General features: G+C 43.9%; 1 protein-coding gene across 2 annotated transcripts in view; it reads left to right on the top strand.

The window, feature by feature from the left end:
• The window catches only part of PRICKLE2 (prickle planar cell polarity protein 2), a 352,734-nt gene that overhangs the window by 88,203 nt on the left and 241,018 nt on the right, over nt 1-23,513 (top strand). The window lies entirely within an intron of this gene.

The raw sequence follows: 23,513 nt of genomic DNA on the forward strand, positions 1-23,513 counted from the left end.
CACCACACCATGATTCCCTGATTCTGGTCACTCTCATCTGTTGCCCGAATCCCAGTGATAGCATCATTTCTATCCCAGCCTCCAGCAGTCTTTGGAAAACCTTCCAGATGGGCTCCCCACACCCATTATTTCATCATGCTCAGTCTAAAACCCAAAGTTCTTCAGTGAACTCATGTCACCACATGATCAACCGACCCTTGTCCCTACCATTAATTCCTCTCAGTCCTTATGAGTCTCATAAACCCCTACACTCTCTCCGGCTTACTGCTTCAGCCACAGTGAGCTGTTTCTGTTCCTTGAAGAAGCCGTGCCTGCTCCTACCTCAGGACCTTTGCATCACATGTCCCTTTTGCCTGGCATGCCTTTACCTCCCTAAAGTCTTTGGTCTCCTTGGGCAACCTGTTTCAGATGCCTACATTTGTCTCTGGGATTCCCCATCTCTCTATCGCACTGTTTTTCTTCTATGCAAAACACTTAATGGTTTTTCTTTTTTTGAAATTTTATTTATGTGTTTATTTTTACCTGTGCTGAGTGTTCGTTGCCACACAGGCTTTTTTCTAGTTGTGGCAAGTGCAGACCACTCTTTGGTTGCAGTACATGGGTTTCTCATTGCAGTGGCTTCTTCTTGTGGAACGTGGGCTGTAGGGCACATGGTCTTCCATAGTTGTAGCAGCTGGGGTCAGTAGTTGGCAGCTCCCAGGCTCTTGAGCACAGCCTCCATGGTTGTGGCACACGGGTTTAGTTGTTCTTCAGCATGTGGGATCGTCCCAGGCCAGGAATCGAACCCATGTCTCCTGCATTGGCAGGCAGAGCTTCACCACTGAGCCACCAGGAAAGCCCCACTTAACCACTTTGTGACACAATGTTTGTTTTTTTTTTTTGACTGCGCTGGGTCTTAGTTGCAACATGAGGGATCTTTAGTCTTCATTTAGGAATATTTAGTAGTAGCATGTGAACTCTTACTTGTTGCCTGTGGGATCTAGTTCCCTGATGAGGGATCCTGCTTGAGCCTCCTGCTTTGGGAATGCAGAATCTTAGCCACTGGATCGCCAGGGAAGTCCCAATGTGTTTTGTTTTTCCTTAGTCTGTTTATCCTTCTCCCTTTCCATACTGATAAAGGTCCATCTAGTCAAAGCTATGGTTTTCCAGTAGTCATGTATGAATGTGAGAGTCGGACCCTAAAGAAAGCTGAGTGCCAAAGAATTGATACTTTTGAATTGTGTTGAAGAGGGCTCTTGAGAGTCCCTTGGAGTGCAAGAAAATCAAACCAGTCCATCCTAAAGGAAATCCATCCTGAATATTCATTGGAAGGACTGATGCTGAAGCTCCAATACATTGGCCACCTGATGCAAAGAACTGACTCATTTGCAAAGACCCTGATGCTTGGAAAGATTGAAGGCAAGAGGAAAAGGGGACGACTGAGGATGAGATGGTTGGTTGGCATCACTGAATCGATGGAGATGAGTTTGAGCAAGCTCTGGGAGTTGGTGATGGACAGGGATGCCTGGTGTGCTGCAGTCCATGGGGTCGCAAAGAATCAGACATAACTGAGTGAGTGAACTGAACTGATTCCTCTCCTGCCCTGTACTAAATGTAAGGCTGGGGATATTTGCCTTATTCTCTAATCCCAGGGCCTAGAACGGTGCCTGACACATTGCTGATTCTTCATCAGCATCGTCGAATTAGTAAATAAAGCCCTGTCTCTTCTCCAGTCAGTGTGCTCCTCATCCCTTACGGTCATTTGATCTGATACACTGTCCTAGTTTAGGAGCCCATCTATAAAGTCTTAATTACATTGATAAGGCTGGGGCAGATTCTTCCAGGATAAATTATGACATACCAGCACCCTCCACATGAACCTTGCTCAATTGCTCTGTAACCCTCTCTTTTGGAGCCTCCTGGATCCATCTGGAAACCATTCCAGTAAACATCCATCCTGTATAATAGATCACTATTTTCCTTGTGCATATGACTCTGGCTCCCCAGAGCCTGCAGTCAGCATGGAGATGGATTTCTTATCTCCGTGGCTTCATTAAGAGTGTACATATTTGGTTGCCAGTGCTACGCTTCTCCACAGTGCAGTTTGTTGCAACAAAAGAAAGCGTTTGCCAAATGATTTGTCAGCATATGCTATAAAGCCACACAGGAACTCTTTATGTAACTGGAAAGTACTGATCCCAATTAGTGACAAATTAAAGACTGAGAAGGAAAAAATGGTGTTGCTTTCTTCAAAGGAACTAGAGGGTTGATGTGAATGTGTATGGGTGGGGTGGGAAGGAAGAGGAGTAGAGAGGCAGAGAGCAGCAAAGGAGCAGACTGTGGGTGATGGAATCTAGTTCAGGGCTCCAGGAAGCAGAGTTTAGCATCATGGGGCCCAGTTATCTATTCAACTCCCATATTCTTCAAGGTGATAACCTTTCCAGGCCAGCTGGTCTCATGCCTCAAGTTCTTGGAAAGAGAGACATTCATAGAGGCTTTCTGAAACAGCAGGGACCGGAGCTGACTTCCCAAGGACTGGGAGTCGTGCTGTGGTGCCAGGCGGAGCCCCCGGGCTGCTTGGTGAGCTGGGATGGTGCAGCTCAGGGAAGGAGCTGAAGTTGGCAGCCCCGTGCGAACTCAGCCGCTTGCAATCCTGGCTGCCATTGAAAGTGACTCACCTCCACATCAGGGGAGCACATTAGACAAGTCTGGCTTCTTCTCCACGAATAAATATTTGACCTCTTGATGTTCGCCAGGCGTCTTCCTAATTAGGAAACTCAGACAGATCTCTAAGAACAAAACCAAACATGGCTTCCCAGGGCAGGACAGGGCCGGGCCTCCTTCCCCTGCCTTAATACCCCGAGCCCGCAGCATCCGGGTCTGTCTCTGAGACTTGCCTCCTGTGATAGAGTGTGTAAGTGGCATTTTTGGTTTGTTTCCATTAGAAGAAAAGAACTTCCCTTATCAAAACCAAATGTTTATCTAGTAAGAGACTTGCTCCATCTCACATTCTTTTTGGCAACGTCAGCAAGTAGATGTCAGCACTAGGAGGATAGCTGGTTGGGTAGACGAGGGTCTGAATTGGGACTGCCCCACAAAGGACCCATTGCTCTGATCGCCTCCATGCCTGGGGGTGGGGAGGACCGTGGAAATACTGCCTGGTTTATGCTGAAGCTCTTTCTGTGGTAATGTTCCTTAGAATGTTTTTTAAACTGAGTAAATTCAAGAATTTACAGTTGTTAGATCAGGGCAGGGTTTTAAACTTTTATGATGTAGCCGTGAGGCTCTCAGACTAAACGGACACCAAATATATTCAGGGCACGGGGCGTGGTTTGGGGGTCCGGACTCCTTTACTTCAAGGCATTGTTCTTGAGCTCAGTTTTCTCTGAATGAAAACAAGTCTTCCTCTACCCGACCCCCCTCCCCCACCAACTCCTACCCTCATCAGCAGGAAGATATTGTACATTAAGAAAATATTTCTTGGGAAATGAAGAAAGGGAATTGGGAGCTGGGCTGCGAACTTCCAAATGGTTCTTCAGTCGAGTGATTTTTGCCTCGCTGTCTGGTTGCCGGAGTGACTTCACCCACAGCCCCCCTTACACACTTATCCTAGAGTTAGTCCAAGTTGAGGATACAAAAGACAGTCTCCGGCCACACAGTCAGTGGAGAAGCTCTCCTGCACATTGTTTAATGATCAGCCCAGATGTCTGTCCTGAGTGTCGGATAAGACAGTCCCAGCAGAGGCGGGATGAGAAACAGGCACGTCTCCACAGTTCACAGTGTCGTATCTCTCTTCGGCTAGCATCTGATTACAGCCATGTATATTATTTAAAAGGTGCTTAAAAAAAAAAAAAAAACACCTGACCACAGGGGAAAATCAAGTGGCTCTCTCTTCCTGCTCTCTGTGGATGATGTTTTAATCACAATGCACATAAAGACGTGGTGTTTGCTGGTGGAATTTGTCAAAACTAATAAGGCAGTTTTCTGTCCTGTGGCAGCCCCGCTTAAGTAGCTCATGTCATTACTCGGGACAGCCCCCGGTGTGCTCTGCATTTCTAGACTGTGCTGTTACCGGTCTCTCTCTTTTAAGACCTACTTGGAAAGAACCATGTCGCCGTGTTCATCACTGTCACGCAAGTCCTGCCAATGTATGTGGACCTGCATGCTCTAGGGGTGAAAATGATGTAGGTAGTTAGGTTCATTAATAAAGAAGGGGTTTTTAAATACCAGTAGCTCAGGGCACGTGGGGCTTGAGAGTCTGAGGTCCAGAGCTGGGTTTGAGGTAGGCAGCGCCTCCTTGGAACTGCTATGGTCCTAGAAGCCCAGACTAGTTAGTACATTCAGAAGATGCTCAGCCAGGACTGGGGTGACTTGCAGGGTGGAAGATATGCCCAACCATGAGACCACAGTCCACCATAGGCTTCAGACTAACACGTTCCCCAAGTGATGTTTGACCCACAGTGGTGTAGCAAAACGCTAAAGCAGAGGTCAGCAGTTTACAACTCAAGGCTGGCGTATTGCATGCTTTTGCAAATAAAGTTGTAGTGAGACATAGTTAGGTTTATCATCAGCGGCTGCTTTCCCTCTGCAGTGGCAGAGGTAGGTAGCTAGAAGAGAGACCACACAACCCGCAAAGATGAAAATACTAACTTGCGGGTCCTTTACAGAAAGAGTTTGCCAGCCTGTGATGGATTTTCAACTTAGAGGCCCCAGTTTTCCAAGAGTATTCATTCATGGCCTTCCATCGAATGAATCCCCTGAAATAACATGCGGAATATTTTGCGTGTGTGTCTGTGTTCCACATAGAAATTTCTGGAGAAAGAGTGCGTAGGTTATAATAGTTTGGGCAAGGTGTCTATGACCCTAAGATAAAGGTCCTCATTGATAGGCAGATTTTACCCAATTTATAAGCTTGTCTTCTCCTCTTCCATAACTTCTATCTCTGACTTAAGCCCTCTAGGATCCTGCTAAGTAACTGGTGTGAAAGGTAAATTATATGTGGAGTATGAGTGTCTAACAGGAATGTGTTTTCCTCCATGAGAATAGTTTTATTTTAATCAGAGCCCTCCTTCCATGCCAGAATCTAATGGTCATGTCATGGGGGCAACATTAGACACAGAGTGAAAGGTGGGGTGGGGGATGAGTGGCCAGGAAGGTGTTGGCTGGAGGCAGGTAGAGTTGGACTAGAAAGAAAGCTGAGCACTGAAGAATTGATGCTTTTGTACTGTGGTGCTGGAGAAGACTCTTGAGAGTCCCTAGGACAGCAAGGAGATCCAACCAGTCCATCCTAAAGGACATCAGTCCTGAATGTTCATTGGAAGGACTGATGATGAAGCTGAAACTCCAGTACTTTGACAACCTGATGTAAAGAACTGACTCCTTGGAAAAGACCCTGATGCTGGGAAAGATTGAAGGCAGGAGGAGAAGGGGACGACAGAGGATGAGATGGTTGGATGGCATCACTGACATGATGGACATGAGTTTGAGTAAACTCCAGGAGTTGGTGATGGACAGGGAGGCCTGGCATGCTGCAGTCCATGGGGTCTCAGAGTCAGACACGACTGAGCAACTGAACTGAACTAAGTGGAACTTTTTTATGTCCTTTTTAAAGAGACAGTAGGGCAGTCATCTTTCTGACCAGGAAAGCCAGAAAACCATAATAGAACATGTAAGGCAGTAGGCTAAGTATTTTATATGAAATGGCTTACATCCTTCTCACATCTCCCTCAGGAGTTAGCATGTGTAACGTTAGAATGTTGGCCAGTGCAAAGTGCACACAATATGACTGTCAGTGACTAGTTATCATCCTCCGTCCATGGGATTTCCCGGGCAGCTAAACAACAAAAAGTTAACCTTCCTCAGACTCGGCATCCCCATCGATTGTCCGAGGAAACTGAGGCTCTGGCTTATTGTCTAAAATTTAGAAGTTCTTGGCAATCACAGGCATGGGACCTTGTGTCGGTCAGTCTCAAGAGACGGCACTGGAGTCCAAGTCTGTTAACTTCCAAAGTTTTCACTTTGTTTTTAAACCCTCTTCTTCTAGCCAACTCCGTGGACACTGTGATGTGGGTGGTTCCTCTTTCAAAAGCTACCCAGATAGAATCCTGTGATGTTGGTCTTAAGAAACACATCCTCCTTTCCACTGTATTTCCTCCTCATCTCAGTTCTTTGAGAGACCTTATCTTTAGAGTCCCAGCTCTAGAGCAGAGGTTCTCAAACCTGGCTGTCCATCTACACATCCTAGGAAGCATCAGAAGGATGCAGATTCTCAGTAACTACGCTAGGACCTAGTAGATAGCACTGCTGAGGATGGGCCTTGAAAGTCTGTATATTTTATAACCCTCTCTATGTAGTCATGTTTCAACCAGCCAAGCGTTGGCCCATCAACTGCTGCTTGGACACCGCTGCTGTCAATGCCACCCAGGCTCTGGCCATGTCAGGTGGTCAGGACGGGGGCGTAATTGTTACTGAGATCTGACTGCTTCCATCAAGGTGACTCACCCTCCTTTTGGAAACAGGCAAGATGTTCCCTCTTTGCAGTTGGGTCCTCCTGTCCAAACAGAGCCCAGAGTCTGTGGGTGGTCCTAGGCAGGCAGGAGGGCTCCCTTCTGGCAGAGCCGAGAGGGAACAGGCTGAGCTGCAGTTGGTTCTTGGGAAGAGAATAGAGAAGGGTGGGGGTGGTTGGCCCAGAAACAGCAGGATCAGGAAGTTGGTTCCCAACTCCAAGTGGAGTTGGAGGAGGGAGAGAGTATTCCTCTTTTTCTCTTAGGCCTCATTTTAAGGTCTTTACTACATCTTCATTTAACTCTTAAGAGCCGTGGAAGTTAGAGCTGCCCCGTTAAAAAGAAAAAAGAAAAGCTTCTTGTGTAACAAGCTATAGCCCCTTATTTCAGAGATTATGAGCAACATCCTCAGGGTTCATACCAGTGACCCCTCTTCCCCAGCCCTAGCTAGTTACGAATTGGTCACTGCACTTGAAATCCACGTAGGTCTAAATTACATACCGACTGAAAGTATGAGAGGGGGTAGGCTACGAGCTTGGAAACGAATACAGGACCCAGCAGGCAAGCTTGCCAGATTCTTGATGAGAAATCCGAACCAGTCAAAAAAAATTAGAGCAAGGTGCTCTCTGTGTGTGCCTGTTTGCATGTGAACATATTTGCTAGTCTGCATTGGTCTTTTTAGGGGGTCAGAGCAATTAACCTTTTTTCCTTCCTTTTAACTGAACGCTTGGAAAGAACTTGGAGAATTTAAAGTTTGGAAAGTAAGCAGCGCAAGACGTATTTATGTTAAAGTCGATATTTGAGAGTCTTCTTTCCTCCAAAGCAACATGAGTAACTACCAGTGGGAATTGAGCACTTTGAGTCATGCATTTTGATGTCTGTCTGGCTTTTCCTGGTGAGTTGATGTCCCTGGAATCTCAGGGGTATGTGGACACGTTTGTGATGATGTGGTCCTCTCCTGGGTTAACTCAGGCAGGGGGCCATGTCATCACTGAAATGTAGATTGCCCATAATATCTCTGCTAATTGAAATATTAATTATACAAAAAAAAAAGAGTCCCTTTTCTAATTCTAACTTCTTTAAATTCTTTGCTGCTCAGATGTGGCTGGGTACAAAGTTTGCATTGGGATGTAATCTCCTGTTCAGCTAGTACGTGGATTTGAGAAAGAATGGCACGTGAAGTCAGCCTAATTAAAATGAAGCTCTAATTAGTTGAAGAAAAGGAGGGAAACGTAGTGTCACACTCATGCAGCATTAACGATCACACCCCCCACCCCAAGCACCTTCCCTTGTCTCTGTTGGTGTTATTTAGAGACCAAGACTTGAGCTCAGTTCCCCTGTGGGCTTCACTGCCTCCTCTGAGAGGGGTCCCAACCTAGGAGCATCCACGGAGCGTACTGAAAATTGCCAAGGAGGCCTGGCTTGTGAATTGGCAACTGTGTTCATTAGGACTCTGGGCCTGGAGGGATTGCATTGCCTGGCTACCCATCACCATGTTCATTGTTCCTCAAGAATAAAAATATTTCTCTTTTTAACAGCAGGCACATACAGAAGTAGGACTAAGCCAGGTCTTTTTTTTTTTTTAACATTTTTATTGGAGTCTAGTTGATTAACAATGTTGTGTTAGTTTCAGATGTACAACAAAGTGAATCAGTTGTACATATACATATATCCACCGTTTTGTAGATTCTTTTCCCATATAGGTCGTTATAGACTATTGAGTAGGGTGCCTTGTGCCATACAGTAGGTCCTTATTAATAAGCTATCTATTTTATGTGTAGTACTGTGTATATGGCAACCCCGGTCCCCCAGTTTATCCCTCCCTCCTCCTTTCCCCTCTGGTAATTGTACATTTGCTTTCTACATCTGTGACTCGATTTCTGTTTTTTAAAAAGTTCATTTTTATCACTTTTTTAGATTCCACATGTAAGATGAACCAGGTTTAAGGGAGCAGCTGAGCTTCAGCCACTGGCCTGAATCATCAAAGCTGTCCTTAAGGGTGGGGAAATTACAGAAGTGGCCTAATTTAAACAATTTTTAATAGCTTTATTGAGAAATAATTTATATACCATATGACTTGTCCATATAAAGTGTACAGTTCCATGATCATTAGTGTCTTCACAGAGCTGTGCAGCTATCAACATTGATTCCAGAACATTTTCGTAGTCTGAAGGAAAAAAATAAACCATACCCACTAACGTCATCACTTCTTCTCTCCCAGCCCTAGTAACCCCTAATCTAGATTATGTCAATGGATTTACTTATTCTGGGCCTTTCATGCAAATCAGTCATATAATATATGACCTTTTGTGACTGGCCTCTTTGATTTAGCTTAAACTGTTTTCCAGTTTCATCTATGTTATAGCAATTATCAGTACCTCACATATTTTTCTTGCTGGATAATACAGTAATTCCATTGTATGGGTATACCACATTTTGTCTTTTCCAAATGTTGATGGGCATTTATGTTGTTTCCACTTTTTAGCTACTGTGAATAATATTGCTGTATACATCCATGTACAGGGTTTTATGTGGACATCTGTTTTCTTTTATCTTGGGTGTTATACCTATGAATGGAATTTCTGAATCAGAGAGTAAATCTATCTCTGACATTTTGAGAAATGGTCAAACTGTTCCATAGTGGATACATAGTTTTACATTCCCATCACCAATACATAAGAGGAGCCATCTCTCCTCATCATCACCAATACTTATTATTTCTGTCTTTTTATTATAATCATCCTAGTAGATATGGTTTTCATTGTGGTTTTGATTTCTTTTTCTATGATGGTTCATAATGTTGAGCATTTTTTTGCATGCCTATTGATTATTGTATATTTTCTGCGAGAAATGTCTACTCAGATATTGCCCACTTTTGAGTTATCTTTTTCTTGTTGAGTGTTAAGTCTCTTTCTATATTCTAGATAGTAGTCCCATATCAGATATATGCTTTGCAGATATTTCTTTCCCATTCTGTAGATTGTCTCCTCTTTCTTGGTGGTATCCTTTGAAGCACTAAATGTTTTTAATTATAACAAAGCCCAAGATATCCATATTTTTCTTTTGTCATTTGTGATTGGGGTCAGAGCTAAGAAACTATTGCCTATTCCAAGATTATGAAAAACTCTTGTTTTTTCGTGTAGGAATTTTATAGTCATAGCTCTTACAGTTAAGTATGTGATCCATTTTGTGTTAATTTTTGAGTGTGATGTGAGGAAGGAGTTCAAATTCTTTATTTTACATGTGGATCCCCAGTTGTCCCAGAACCTTTGGTTAAAAAGACTTATTTCCCCTGTTGAATTGTCTTGGCACTCTTTTGAAAAAATCAGTTGACAATAGATGCTCGAGTGTATTTCTGGGCTCTCCATTCTGTTTCATTAATCTAAATGTCTATCCTTATGCCTGTACCAGACTATCTTTTAATTACTGCAACATTGTAGTCCCATCACTTCATGGGAAATAGATGGGGAAACAGTGGAAACAATGACAGACTTTATTTTGGGGGGCTCCAAAATCACTGCAGATAGTGATTGCAGCCATGAAATTAAAAGACGCTTATTCCTTGGAAGAAAAGTTATGACCAATCTAGACAGCATGTTGAAAAGCAGAGACATTACTTTGCCAACAAAGGTCCGTCCAGTCAAGGCTATGGTTTTTCCAGTGGTCATGTATGGATGCAAGAGTTGGACTGTGAAGAAAGCTGAGCGCCGAAGAATTGATGCTTTTGAACTGTGGTGTTGGAGAAGACTCTCAAGAGTCCCTTAGACTGCAAGGAGATCCAGCCAGTCCATTCTGAAGGAGATCAGCCCTGGGATTTCTTTGGAAGGACGGATGCTAAAGCTGAAACTCCAGTCCTTTGGCCACCTCATGCGAAGAGTTGACTCATTGGAAAAGACTCTGATGCTGGGAGGGATTAGGGGCAGGAGGAGAAGGGGACGACCGAGGATGAGATGGCTGGATGGCATCACGGACTCGATGGACATGAGTCTGAGTGAACTCCGGTAGTTGGTGATGGACAGGGAGGCCTGGCGTGCTGCGATTCATGGGGTTGCAAAGAGTCGGACACCACTGAATGACTGAACTGAACTGATAGTCAGTTTTGAAATGGGGAAATGAGAGTCTTCCAACTCTTCTTTTTTAGGATTATCTTGGCTGTTCGAGGTCCCTTGAATTTCCGTATGAGACATGTCAACTCTGAAAAATAGCCAGTTGGGATTTTATATTATGTCCCATATTTGAGTAGGTCCTCAATTTACCGGTTGGAGTCAGTAACTCAGGGAGGTAGTCTAGAGCGAGACTTAAAAATGGAATGAGGAGAAGATGGTCACCCCACTGACTTTTCCTGCTACAATTGAAACACACACTGACATTCACACACACACACACCCTTAGGCCCACATATGCAGGTCAACTCGAAATTCTCACCTACCTCCACCATCATCTAGGCCCTTTGCAATTCTGCTACTGTATGTGTGTTGGAAGTAATATCATTATTCCCACTGTACACGTCATTTGAGTCTCATGGGAGATGATTGGTAGTTGGTTTATCACACTGTCTGGTGTAGAGTGAGTGCTTGGTTAAGTGTTTACCATTGTTATTGCTTTCCTCAGTGATATCAGTCACCTAGAGAAGTAATAAGTCCTTAAACAAAAGGTAGATCTCAGTAATATGTACACTTAACTCCTTGGATTAATGACATAGGGAATCAGATGTGAAGTCTAGAGTGAAAAGTGAAAGTGAATGTCACTCAGTCATGTCCAACTCTTTGGGACCCCATCGACTGTAGTCCATAGAATTCTCCAGGCCAGAATACTGGAGTGGGTAGCCTTTCCCTTCTCCAGGGGATCTTCCCAACCCAGGGATCACACCCAGGTCTCCCTCATTGCAGGCAGATTCTAGCCTGAAGTCTAGAGTAGCGCTTCTCAAATGTTAGAGTGTAAGAATCACTTGGGGATCCTATTAAAATACAGATTCTGATTCAGTGAGTCTTGGATGGAGTCTCAGATCCTGCCTTTCTAACAAGCCTTTGGGTGATGCTTTGGAGGAACGGGGTGGTGGAAGTCCTAAAGGGCACACCCAGGTAAGAGGTGTTCAAGACTGTCGCTGACACTTGGGACAGACTGGACATTAGGAGGAAAGACTTGCATCAGTGGAAATTGAGAAAGCTATACCAAGAGACTTGGATTGTCTGCTGTTCCTCGTGACTGTGGTCTTTCCCTTTTTGCTGTCCCACAGTATTCAGTAAGTGTTGTCTGAGCCAGAGGTATCCAAAACTCTTTTAGAAGATGTTTGATCACAGACTGCCAAATAGTGTGTATTTACTTATCAATAAATTATATGCACATACTCCTGCGGCTAGCTGAAACAGGCCATACTTGCTTTGAATGACAGTATGGGACTGTAAGAATAACCATGCAAGCTGAAACTTTGCAGAGTGATTTTAATAAGCAATGTGAAAATTTACAATTGTATTGTGGCCTTTAAATTTTTTTTTTCAAAACAGTAAAAATTCTTACTGTTGGTTATAAATGCATAGGGAAATAAGAAAACTACTAAAATTAACATTTAGTACATTGTAACTTAAAGAATTGGAAACATTGAGGATTGCAATGTTTTACTTCTTTGGACAAACCTTAAGAGCAGTTTGAACAGTGCTTGTGTTCCTCTTCTTATCTTATGATACAGATGAAGCATCTTTTCTAGAACATGGCAGTTTGTCATATTCCTTTCTAAGTTGGGATCAGTTTCCATTTTATGCTTTGTAATTTCATGAAGTATTACTGAGAGCTCCTTACGTTTTTGTCATGTGTCACTGACTCTGGAACATACGTGCATGCTCAGTCACATCCCTTTGTGACCCTATAAACTGTAGGCCACCAGGCTCCTCTGTCCTTAATCCCAGGCAAGAGTACTGGAGTGGGTTGCCATTTAGTCCTTCAGGGGATCTCCCCAACCCAGGGATCAAACCCATGTCTCCCACATCTCCTGCACTTGTAGGCATGTTCTTTACCACCGAACCACCTGGGAAGCCCCTTCTGGAACGTACATCTTCACCCTTTTTTTTGTCACTACCATTTGCCTTCGTGTCATTAAGTGTTCACCTTCGTTAAATTACTCTGGCTCCATGTTGCATGGGTATCACTGGGAGATAAGAGGAGGACACAACTACATGCTTTGCTGTCTGTGCATGAACTGAATAAGAGATGCTCAGTGACCAGTCCCTGGCAGACTGAAAGAAATGACGTGACTGGTCCCTGATCATAATGTGCACCTGGTATTTATTGATAGGTAATGATTTGTGGACTGAAGCAGTGATGTTTATACTTCATGCAAATCACTCACAGTGACTATACTATAGAAAGTGAAATTTGAACCATGATGAGAGGCCACAGTTGAGAAAACTGGAATAGCTGAAATTTGTGCATAAGCACCTACGCAACACAGAGACCGCATTCCAAAGTGTGATGTGCACACGACAGAGGGTTCACGGTCAATCACGGTATGCAAAAACGAGTGCTGCAAAGAGCCGTCTTGGCCACTTCTTACCAAGTTATGGTTACTTCTCCTTGTTGCTGTTTTCAATTTATACTCTGCCATCAAAGGAGTCCATATCAGAAGTAGGAGGTGCACTAACTCAGCCATTTGTCTCATTTTGTTGTGCTTTCATTAGACAGTTATATACTGGATTTTTTGTAGTAATCTGTTGAGATCAATTGTAAATTTTGGTTCAAATATACCAGGTGCCCACATCCCATAAACTCATTTAACCTGGCAATCAGTAACCTCAGTGTCAACTGTCCCAGATTGTAGCTCTCCCGCCTTTTCCTCAGTTCAGTTCAGTTCAGTTCAGTCGCTCAGTCGTGTCCGACTCTTTGCGACCCCATGAATCGCAGCACGCCAGGCCTCCCTGTCCATCATCAACTCCTGGAGTTCACTCAGACTCACGTCCATCGAGTCCTGAGGGTGCTGTCAATGCCACATAGGCATGCCACATGACCATCTGACAAAAATCAAGTGAGGGCCCCTGTGTCAAACCGTATACAAAATACCCATAAGTTTAATGCCCTAAATTTTAAGTAAAAGTCAATTTAAAGGTAAACTCTAATATTGTCACTTAATTCACCATGGAGACCACTAGCCTAAACGTTCTGGTTATGCTCGAGTTGTGCTCTAGCTAAGGGAAGCGTCCTTTGTTGGAATGGGGAAGAGGTTGGTTTTTCTGTACTGCCAATGTGGTGAATGGCACTTGAAGGTTCTTAAAGACAGTGTCCTCAAAACTTTTTGCACAATAGATTCACCTGGGACCCTAGTTTTATTTATTTACTTATTCATTCATTCATTCTTGTATAGCTGTTGAGGCACCCCCTCTGGCAAGCAGCCTTTGTACTGTCTTCTTAGTGACCATATTTGCCAAGGAAGGTACCTCTTGTAGTCACTTAAGTACCAGTAGAAGAAACTTACCTGAGCATGAAGTCAGTGCTGGTAGCTCTGGCCTCCGGAGATGACTGCATGGTTGTAATAAAGTCCTACAAATGCTGGAATAGGCCTAGGTTTCTTTACAGTGTTCAGTTGTAGCTTCCCCTCTGAAGCCTGTTCTACAATTAAAAATGAAAGCATTTACTGGACATCCCAGTGGATAGCAGACGATACGGTCACCAAACACCAAAGAATAGTGTTGCCCTTCAAAAAGTTCTAAAGCAAACAAGATCCAGTCAACCCACAAAGGACGAGGGTCAGGGATACCCAAGACAGAGTTAATTTCCAGACACAGAATCCCAAAGAGGCTGGTTGAGCTGTTGAAGGCCTCTCAAGAAGTGTGCCTCAGAGCTAGTCTTGGTCCCCCAGTTTCCTGGCCCTTTTCCTTGGCCTATTTAAGTGTAGTATAGTGTGAGACCCTCCTGCATCTCAATATCTGCAGAGTTTATTAAAACTCTGTTTCCTGGGCTCTACCCTAAGTGGTTGGAATTATAATGGGGTGACATGGAAGCTGGAAGTCTGCATTTTAAACAAGCTACCTGGGTAAGTGCACATTAGTGAAAGTTGCTCAGTCGTGTCTGACTCTTTGCGACCCCGTGGACTATACAGTCCATGGAACTCTCCAGGCCAGAATACTGGAGTGGGTAGCCTTTCCCTTCTCCAAGGGATCTTCCCAACCCAGGGATCAAACCCGGGTTTCCCACCTTGCAGCCAATTCTTTACCAGCTGAATCACAAGGAATACTGGAGTGGGTAGCCTATCCCTTCTCCAGGGGATCTTCCTAACCCAGGAATTGAACTGGGGTCTCCTGCATTGCAGGCGGATTCTTTACCAGCTGAGATGTCAAGGAAGACCAGGTGCTCATTCAGGCATGCTAAATTTGGAGAATCTTGGTCCTGGCTTAACCTGCCATTATGCAGTCTTCCGCCCTGCATGCCCTTGTACACGAAGTTCTAGAATTCAGATAGTAAATGGGACAAGTTCCTAGTGTTATAAGATTGATGTGTATATATTGAGCACTGGTCCAAAAGAATGATTATCTCTCGTTGGTGAGAGGAGTCATTTCCTAAGAAATATTTGTAGACAGTACTGAGTTTTTCATAATATATCCAAGTTTGTTAAGAAGTTACTTGATGTTTAGTGGGCATTTAGAGCCACAGCAAGGTCCATCTGCCAGCCAAGCTTAGCACAACTTGAAAATGCAGGAGCTTTGAATTGAACAAGGAAATGGCAGCCCACTCACTCCAGTGTTCTTGCCTGGAGAATCCCAGGGACGGGGGAGCCTGATGGGCTGCCATCTATGGGGTCGCACAGAGTCGGACACAACTGAAGTGACTTAGCAGCAGTAGCAGCAAGGTCAATTTTTGCCTCTGTTGCTTCTTAGTTAAGTGAAATTGGATGATTTATTTAAACTCTGAGTCTCAGTTTCCTCATCCCAAATGAAGTATAGTTATATCAGTTTTGAAGAGCTCTTGGGAAGAGTATATGAGAAAATGCAAAAAACTTAATAAAAGGGATATGATTTCTATTCTAGAACTGACATACTGTTTTTTCTATTTGGGGGGCAATCAGGTCATATTTCAAATGCATTAACTGCGTTGACTGAAGAAAACCTTAGGTGAACTCTTTTGTAGACAAAGATTTCTGAAACTCCTCCAAAGCCTCTGCTCTGCGTTTGACGTTATTGTGTGGTAATAATGTGGATAGAGGTACAAAGAGTATATTTAAGAGGTACAAAAAATATAAAGTGATGTCTTCTTTATACACAAGCAGCTCCCAAGGCCAGTTGGGGAGAAGATAGTGATACTAAGAGCCTTGCTTTTGTTTGACTGTCTCTTGACAGTTCCCAATGTGGTGTTATGTTTTATCCTCATGGCAACCCGAGGGTTGATAGGGCAGCAAGGATTGTCATCACCTCCATTCCACAGGCTGGGAAATTGAGACTCTGCAGGCTTTTGACTTGATTGTTGTAACTAATACTCAAAAAGACTCTGAATTCTGCTCATACTGCCTCCCATTGCCCATGAAACAATCAGAACACAGAGCTTGATCACTAACGGCCAGATGTGTACCTGGGGGTTTTAATGGATTGCTTTTCTTACACCCGTTCCTTTTTATGCTTTGTTTGCAGGAATAAGGTGAGACCCATGCTGGCTTCTGAATGGGCTCTGATGTACTCGGGGGCCCTGGAATTCACTTACTGGCCTACTCTTTATCAACGTGTTCTGTCTTGGCATTTTTCATTCTTTAACACGTCAAGTTTGTAAAAGCACATACCCCTGGCTACAGCTCATCTCCTTCGTGCTGACTTGAAAATAATTAAGGCACATGTAAAGTCAGCATATCTGTCTTCTGAGTGTTTTTAAAAAATGAGTGTCTTGTTGAAATTGAATTAACTGTTGGAATCAAGAACACAGTAACAATTTTAAGTAATTATCTTAAACTTTTTTTTTTTAATCTGTTTTTCAATATGTAAAGTAGGCCTATGGCTTCTTACCTACCTCAGAGTAGAATCTAGTGGCTTTAATTAATGACTATTTCTTAAGGGCCAGACAGGGTCAGCATCAGCATCATCATTATTATTTTAATTTCACATGACCATCACTATCTTCATCCTCCTCACCATTGTCATGATATCATCACATACAGCCCCTTTACATAATGCCTGTACTTCAAGGACACAGAAACATTTTGCTTTAATAAGCTCCAAAACTTTTTCTCCTCTCCCTCCCAAATACCTTTCCATTTCTGTTGCTCTGGGATTTGGCAACCCAATTTAATTTCTGATGAGAAGACACTCTGGAAAATTGAAATGAGATAACAGGAGTTGATTGGGGAAAAAAAATAACTTCATCTTAACTCTTAAAGCAGAAGACATCAGGTTCCCTAATCCCTTCCTTTCGTCCTTGAAAATAGAACATCAGCCACAGAGTGCACCTGTGCCGATTTCTAAAATGAATGTGTGGCAGCAATTGCCAGAGTAGCAATTAGACAATTAAAGCTAAATTTCACCTGCAGAGGCAGGCTGCAGAATGCCGGTGGTTTGACCTTCCACACTTGGGGATGAGGTAAATAATCCGTGGGAGATGGAGTGATGTCATGGGATTGGTATTGGCAGGGAAATCCAGCGGTGGTGTGCTTCTCGGCTGACCTCAACGGCCTGGGGGATGTTGGATGCAGTGTAGAACTCAACCATTGTTTTCCACTTCTCCTCTGTGATACTCATATTACACCTTCCCTTCTTCCTCGTAGAGCTGCAGAAAAGGAAATCACCCAGCCTATCACCCTGCTGGGTTTGGTTTTTTTTTTTCCCCCCCAAAGTAATTTCATCATAACTGGAAAGATCCTTTTGATTTCTTTAGTTATTTTTCTGTCTTTTCCACCATCCTCTGCTCCCTCACCATATCTGTAACCTCCACAAAGTGAGGCCTTCTTATGCATCTTGCTGCTCTTTCTATGCACAGTCCTCATGACAGGAGCGAGTAGCAAATGGTCAGTAAACATTGGTTGCATCAGTGTGTTAAAGATGCCTTGGACAGGGACTTCCCTGGCCACCCACACTTCCACTGAAGGAGGCATGGGTTCAGCCCCTGGTCAGGGAGTTAGGATCCCACATGCTGCATGGTACGATCGAAAATAAAGAAAAACGGTTAAAAACAAAAGTGCTTTGAACACAGCAGAATCTAAACAGCCCATAAGCTAAATTTGGCCATTGGTTTGCACAGTTGGTTCAGTTCAGTCGCTCAGTCATGTCCGACTCTTTGCCACCCCGTGAATCGCAGCACGCCACAATATTGTTAAAAATACTGAATTTACAGCGAGCATGTAAATTTGATAAGCTATCATACAGAAGACACATTTCTGGCTCTTCTTGATAGTCTGTCAAAAGATGTGGAACGCTGGACCAGTCTTAGGAGAAAAGGTGGGGCCTAAAACAGATTCTCAAAGTGTGTTCCTCAGTTCAGCAGCATCAGCATTACTGAGGAGCTTGTTAGAAATATACTCTCCATCCTGACCTAATAAAGCATTGGGCAGTTTTTAACAAGCTCTCTAGGTGATTTTTGGAGCCCCAAAATAGATGTTTTTCTGGAACTCTCACTGCAGATGGTGACTGCAGCCATAAAATTAAAAGACGCTTACTCCTTGGAAGAAAAGTTATGACCAACCTAGATAGCATGTTGAAAAGCAGAGACATTACTTTGCCAACAAAAGTCTAGTCAAGGCTATAGTTTTTCCAGTGGTCGTATATGGATGCAAGAGTTGGACTGTGAAGAAAGCTGAGCGCCGAAGAATTGATGCTTTTGAACTGTGGTGTTGGAGAAGGCTCTTGAGAGCCCCTTGGACTGCAAGGAGATCCAACCAGTCCATTCTGAAGGAGATAAGCCCTAGGATTTCTTTGGAAGGAATGATGCTAAAGCTGAAACTCCAGTACTTTGGCCACCTCATGCGAAGTGTTGACTCATTGTAAAAGACTCTGATGCTGGGAGGGATTGGGGGCAGGAGGAGAAGGGGACAACCGAGGATGAGATGGCTGGATGGCATCACTGACTCAATGGATGTGAATCTGAGTGAACTCCGGCAGTTGGTGATGGATAGGGAGGCCTGGCGTGCTGCAGTTCGTGGGGTTGCAAAGAGTTGGACACGACTGAGCAACTGAACTGACTAACTGACCTGACTAGGTGATTTGTTGTGCCATAAAGCCTGAGACCCACTCACTGTCCCTAGAGGTTACTGAGTGACTGGCTTTGAGAACAGAATGCCTAGGTTAAAGTCTGGCTTTGCTGGGTGGGGTTAGAGTTACCTAACCTCAGAGCCAGGTGGGCGGCAGTCCATGGGGTAGTTAGAGTCAGACACGACTGAGCGACTTCACTTTCGCTTTTCACTTTCATGCATTGGAGAAGGAAATAGCAACCCACTCCAATGTTCTTGCCTGAAGAATCCCAGGGACGGGGGAGCGTGGTGGGCTGCCATCTTTGGGGTCGCACAGAGTCGGACATGACTGAAGCGACTTAGCAGCAGCAGCCTCACTGTGTTCATGTATGTGAACGATAATAGGTCCTTCCTTTTGTGGTTAGGAGGATTAAATGAGTTAGTATATACAAAGCCCTTAGACCCTTAGCATCACAGCTCAACAAACGTTCCTGGCTGTTATCTTGGCTATGATAAGCTGACGTTGAACAGGCAGCTGCCTTTTTTAGATGCAACTTTTTTGTAGTTGGATGTCTACTTTATTAGGACCCCACCCAGCCTGCCTCCTTCCTTCATGTACCACGCTCCACCCCTGTGGGCCTTCAGGCTGTCATCCCTGACATAAAGGAACTCTCTCGTTGTCAGCAGTGACTCCCACACCCTCCCATCAAAGAGTAGTATTATGTACCTATTGTGTGCCTACTGGATTCCAAGCACTAAGCTAGGCTCCTGGGATGTTTTATCTTCTATTTCCCAACAGCCCTACAAAGTTAATATTATTAAACTTACTTTATAGATGAAGAATTAGCAATTTAGAGAGGTTAAGTAATTTGCCTCCAGGCCACACATCCTGGAGCAGGAATCTAATCCAGGTATTGAACTTCAAAGTCTGCTTTGTTTTCTCTTAAGGGGAAAAAAAAAAAAAAAGGGATCCATGTCATTGTAGCTTACACATGATTTAAAAGGCATTGAAGTGTTTTTAGGTGGTGAAGAGGATGGTTTTAGTTGATGTGCAAATTCTGTGTTGAAGAAAATAATCAGATGCATAGTGAAAAAGTTAATACATTTCTAATTCTTCCACAAACCTAAGGGGAAAGTCTGAACTGGTATTAGTAGGTCTGTTAACTATTATATGAAATTTCAGTTTCAGTTCAGTTGCTCAGTCGTGTCCGATTCTTTGCGACCCCATGGACTGCAGCACGCCAGGCTTCCCTGTCCATCACCAACTCCCGGAGTTTACTCACACTCATGTCCATTGAGTCAGTGATACCATCCAACCATCTCATCCTCTGTCGTCCCCTTCTTCTCTGCCTTCAGTCTTTCCCAGCATCAGGGTCTTTTCAAATGAGTCAGTTCTTCACATCAGGTGGCCAGAGTATTGGAATTTCAGCTTCAGCATCAGTCCTTCCAATGAATGTTCACGACTGATGTCCTTTAGGATGGACTGGTTGGATCTCCTTGCAGTCCAAGGGACTCTCAAGAGTCTTCTCCAGCACCACAGTTTAAAAGCATCAGTGCTTTGGCTTTGAAATTCCAGTTTAATAATCCTTAAGCTTATATGTTTTAGTGACATCTATACTCTTTATATAGACTCGTAAAGAGTCGGACACGACTGAGCGACTTCACTTTCACTTCACTTTTATATTTAAACATAATTGAAATAAATGCATCTTTTTACTCAGCCATTTCTGAGGTAACACTTACTGAAATGATTTGTCAAGGCTAGTCAGTACAGGTTCTGAACAAGAAGGGGTGTTCATTGAAGGTTTGCTTCATGCATTCCCCACCATCTTTTCAAGGGACATATTATTTAGTCTGATTCAAGGTCACCAGCCAATAGTGATCTGTTACTTTTAATACCCCTTTTCCCACAGGCTGAGAGCCTTTGATGAGCAAGTGTGTCTAGTGAAATTGAGTATGGGTGAGTGCACATGCCTTCAGTTGTGTCCAGCTCTTTGCGACCCCATGGACTGTAGCCTGAAAGGCTCCTCTATCCATGGGATTTTTCAGGCAAGAATACTGGAGTCCTTCTCCAGGGGATCTTGCCGATCTCCAGGGATAGAACATGCATCTGTGTCTCCTGCATTGACTGGTGGGTTCTTTGCCAGTTGAGCCACCAGGGAAGATGGAAATTGAGTATACTTTTAATAATTATTTTTGCAAGTTTAATTCTTGTTATGGCAAGTGAAAAGAATTTTTACATATAATAATTGTATAAAGTTCCATTTTCAAATACTTATTTTGATGAGACAAGGAGCTGATTAAAACTATGCAATACAGAAGTGGGGGAGCAGGAGGTATAAACTATTAGGTGTAAGATAGGTTCAAGGATGTATTGTACAACACAGGAAATATAGCCAATATTTTGTAATAACTGTAAATGGAGTATAACCTTTAAAAATTGTATAAAACATGTTTAAAACTGTGCTAAATCAGTAATAGTACATGTAGTCTGTAGACTTATCATAGTTCATGGAAGTAGAATATAAATGACAATGTGTGGAAACAACTGGTCTCATCATCATGTTGCTAATGGACACTCATGTTGAAGAAGGACACCCATGCCTGCCATTATGTCCAGGCTGATCCTTAAAGCCTCTGCTTGGACTCAGCAGGGCTCTCAGAGGACACCAAGCACCGTTTTCTTCTTTCTCCTCTCTGGCAGCTTGCTGTCAACATTACCCTCAAGCTTCTTGCCAGCAGAGACCTGGTAGAAAATCAAGCCCTAACTGAGGACAGGGAGAAAGGGTATAGGTATGTTAACTCTGGAGAGTGGGCCACATCAGTGTTTTGGGAAGTGGAGCTTGGATCTTACCCTCCAGGGGCAGAGGCCTTGGCTGTGTGACTCAGTCTAGACCAGCACCACCCACAAGCAGGTTCGTAATCTGGGAAAAGGATCCTGACCAAGAAGCAGTGCTGGGGGAAGGGTGGGTGGGTGTTGGGGTGTGGGTGTGATCTTGCTTCTTCGTGTGATTTGAATCTGCTACCCCGACTCTTTGAGAAAGAAAAGAGCATCCTTGGGAATTTCCTCCCAGAAATAGGGCAGCTTGCCCAGTGGTTGAGCTCTTTGGGATGGATCGAGAGAGACCTGAATTGGATTCCTGGGTATCTGTTACCAGCATTTTGACTTGGGGCAAGTCTTTTAAGCTCTTGTTGTCTGCAAAATAGGCATGGCATGTTAAACAAGTAAGTTGACGGAAACCAAGGATGCTGCACAGAACCTGGTGTGCCAGGGGGTTGGTTATTGTTGAAGTTGGATGTCGAGCTGGGTGAGGGGATGCTAATACTATGTTCTTCCCAACTAAAACTCTGAAAGCTAACATGTACGCCTGGGATCACCTGATCATGTACAAGTCAGGGTTCTCCGGAGAAAAAGAACCCAAAATATACACAGTTGGCGCATGAAGAACATGGGTTTGAACTGTGTGTGTCCACTTATAGGACTTTTTCAATAAATGTGTACTAACACTACTATACAATTTGCAGTTGGTTGAATCTGCAGATGCGGAAGCATGGATATGAGGGCCAACTGTAAAGTTATAGGTGGATTTTTGACTGCACGGGGGTCAGTGACCCTAATCTCCATGTTGTTGAAGGTTAATCTGTGTGTGTGTGTGGAGAGAGAAAAAGGGGGAAGGAGAAAGAGAGGGAGGAGGGGTGAAGAATGAAGAGAGGGAGAGAGAGTGAGAGAAACGGGGTGGAGAATGAGGAGAGAGATTTATTTTAGGAAATTGATTCACACAGTTGTGGAGGCTGGCAAGTCCAAAGTCTGCAGGATAGACTGGCAGCCTGGAGACCCAGAAAAGAGTTGCAGTAAGAATCCAGAGGTCTTCTGCTGGCAGAATTTCCTCTTCTTCCAGGGAAGTCAGCTTCTCTGTTAAGGCCTTTGAACTGATGGCGTGAGACTCACATATGTTATGGAGGGCAATCTACTTCACTCACAGTTTACTGATTTAAATGTTCATCTGATCTTTAAAATATCTTTGCAGAAACACACGGGATCATGTTTGACCAGATATCTGGGTACTGTGACCTAGCTTACTTGACACATAAAATGAACCATCACAGATCTTGTTCCCTTGATCTGGTGGCCTTTGGGGAAATCACTAGTGGAACTGTATTATTGATTTCCTTCTATGTGAAGTAGAGTTCTTTATATCTCAACAGGCAGAACTATGATACAAACTAGTTTAAGGAAAAACAGGAGGGGGTGGGTGTGAGTGACTCAAACCACCAGGGATTCTAGCTTCTGGATCAAGTTCCCCTGATATGAGGCCCCCTCCTGTTTTGCCTCCATTTTCATGCAAGTGTTCCCTTTGTGGTGGCTAGATTGCTGCCACTGCTCTTGGCTTAAAATCTTCACAGAATGGTTTTCTTCTCAGGACCAGGGGAAATCCTGCACCTGCATCTCATTGGCTCAGTTGGGTCACATGCCCGCCCCTAAGCAAATCACTGCAGCAGGGGGAGTGAGTGCACTGATTGCTTAGACTGGGTCAGGGAGCCTGCATAGGAGCTGACCTTCACCCAGGCCAAGTGGGCTGTAGTGTAGAGAAAGAACAGTTCCCGGTGGGAATCAGTTGTTTCCAGGAGGATGACAGGTTGACGGAAGGGCTAGAACATCACGTGACTACTCCAGCCTCACACATACAGCTCTTCTCTCCTCCTTGCCTGTCTCATTGCCCTCCTTTCAGTCTTTGCCTTCCTTATCCTCATCCGTGCCTCAACCATTTTCTTTCCCTTTAAAAACCTGGTTCTTGCTCTGCTAATTTTGCAACTCCCAATTCGTCTAAGAAAGCAGATGCCTCAGAAGCAGGCTGCCTCAGAGAGCAGTTTTGCGCCTGATTCTGTACGTGTGATCATTGCCC

The sequence above is a fragment of the Ovis canadensis genome, chromosome 19 (assembly GCF_042477335.2).
Source record: "Ovis canadensis isolate MfBH-ARS-UI-01 breed Bighorn chromosome 19, ARS-UI_OviCan_v2, whole genome shotgun sequence".
NCBI lineage: Eukaryota > Metazoa > Chordata > Mammalia > Artiodactyla > Bovidae > Ovis > Ovis canadensis.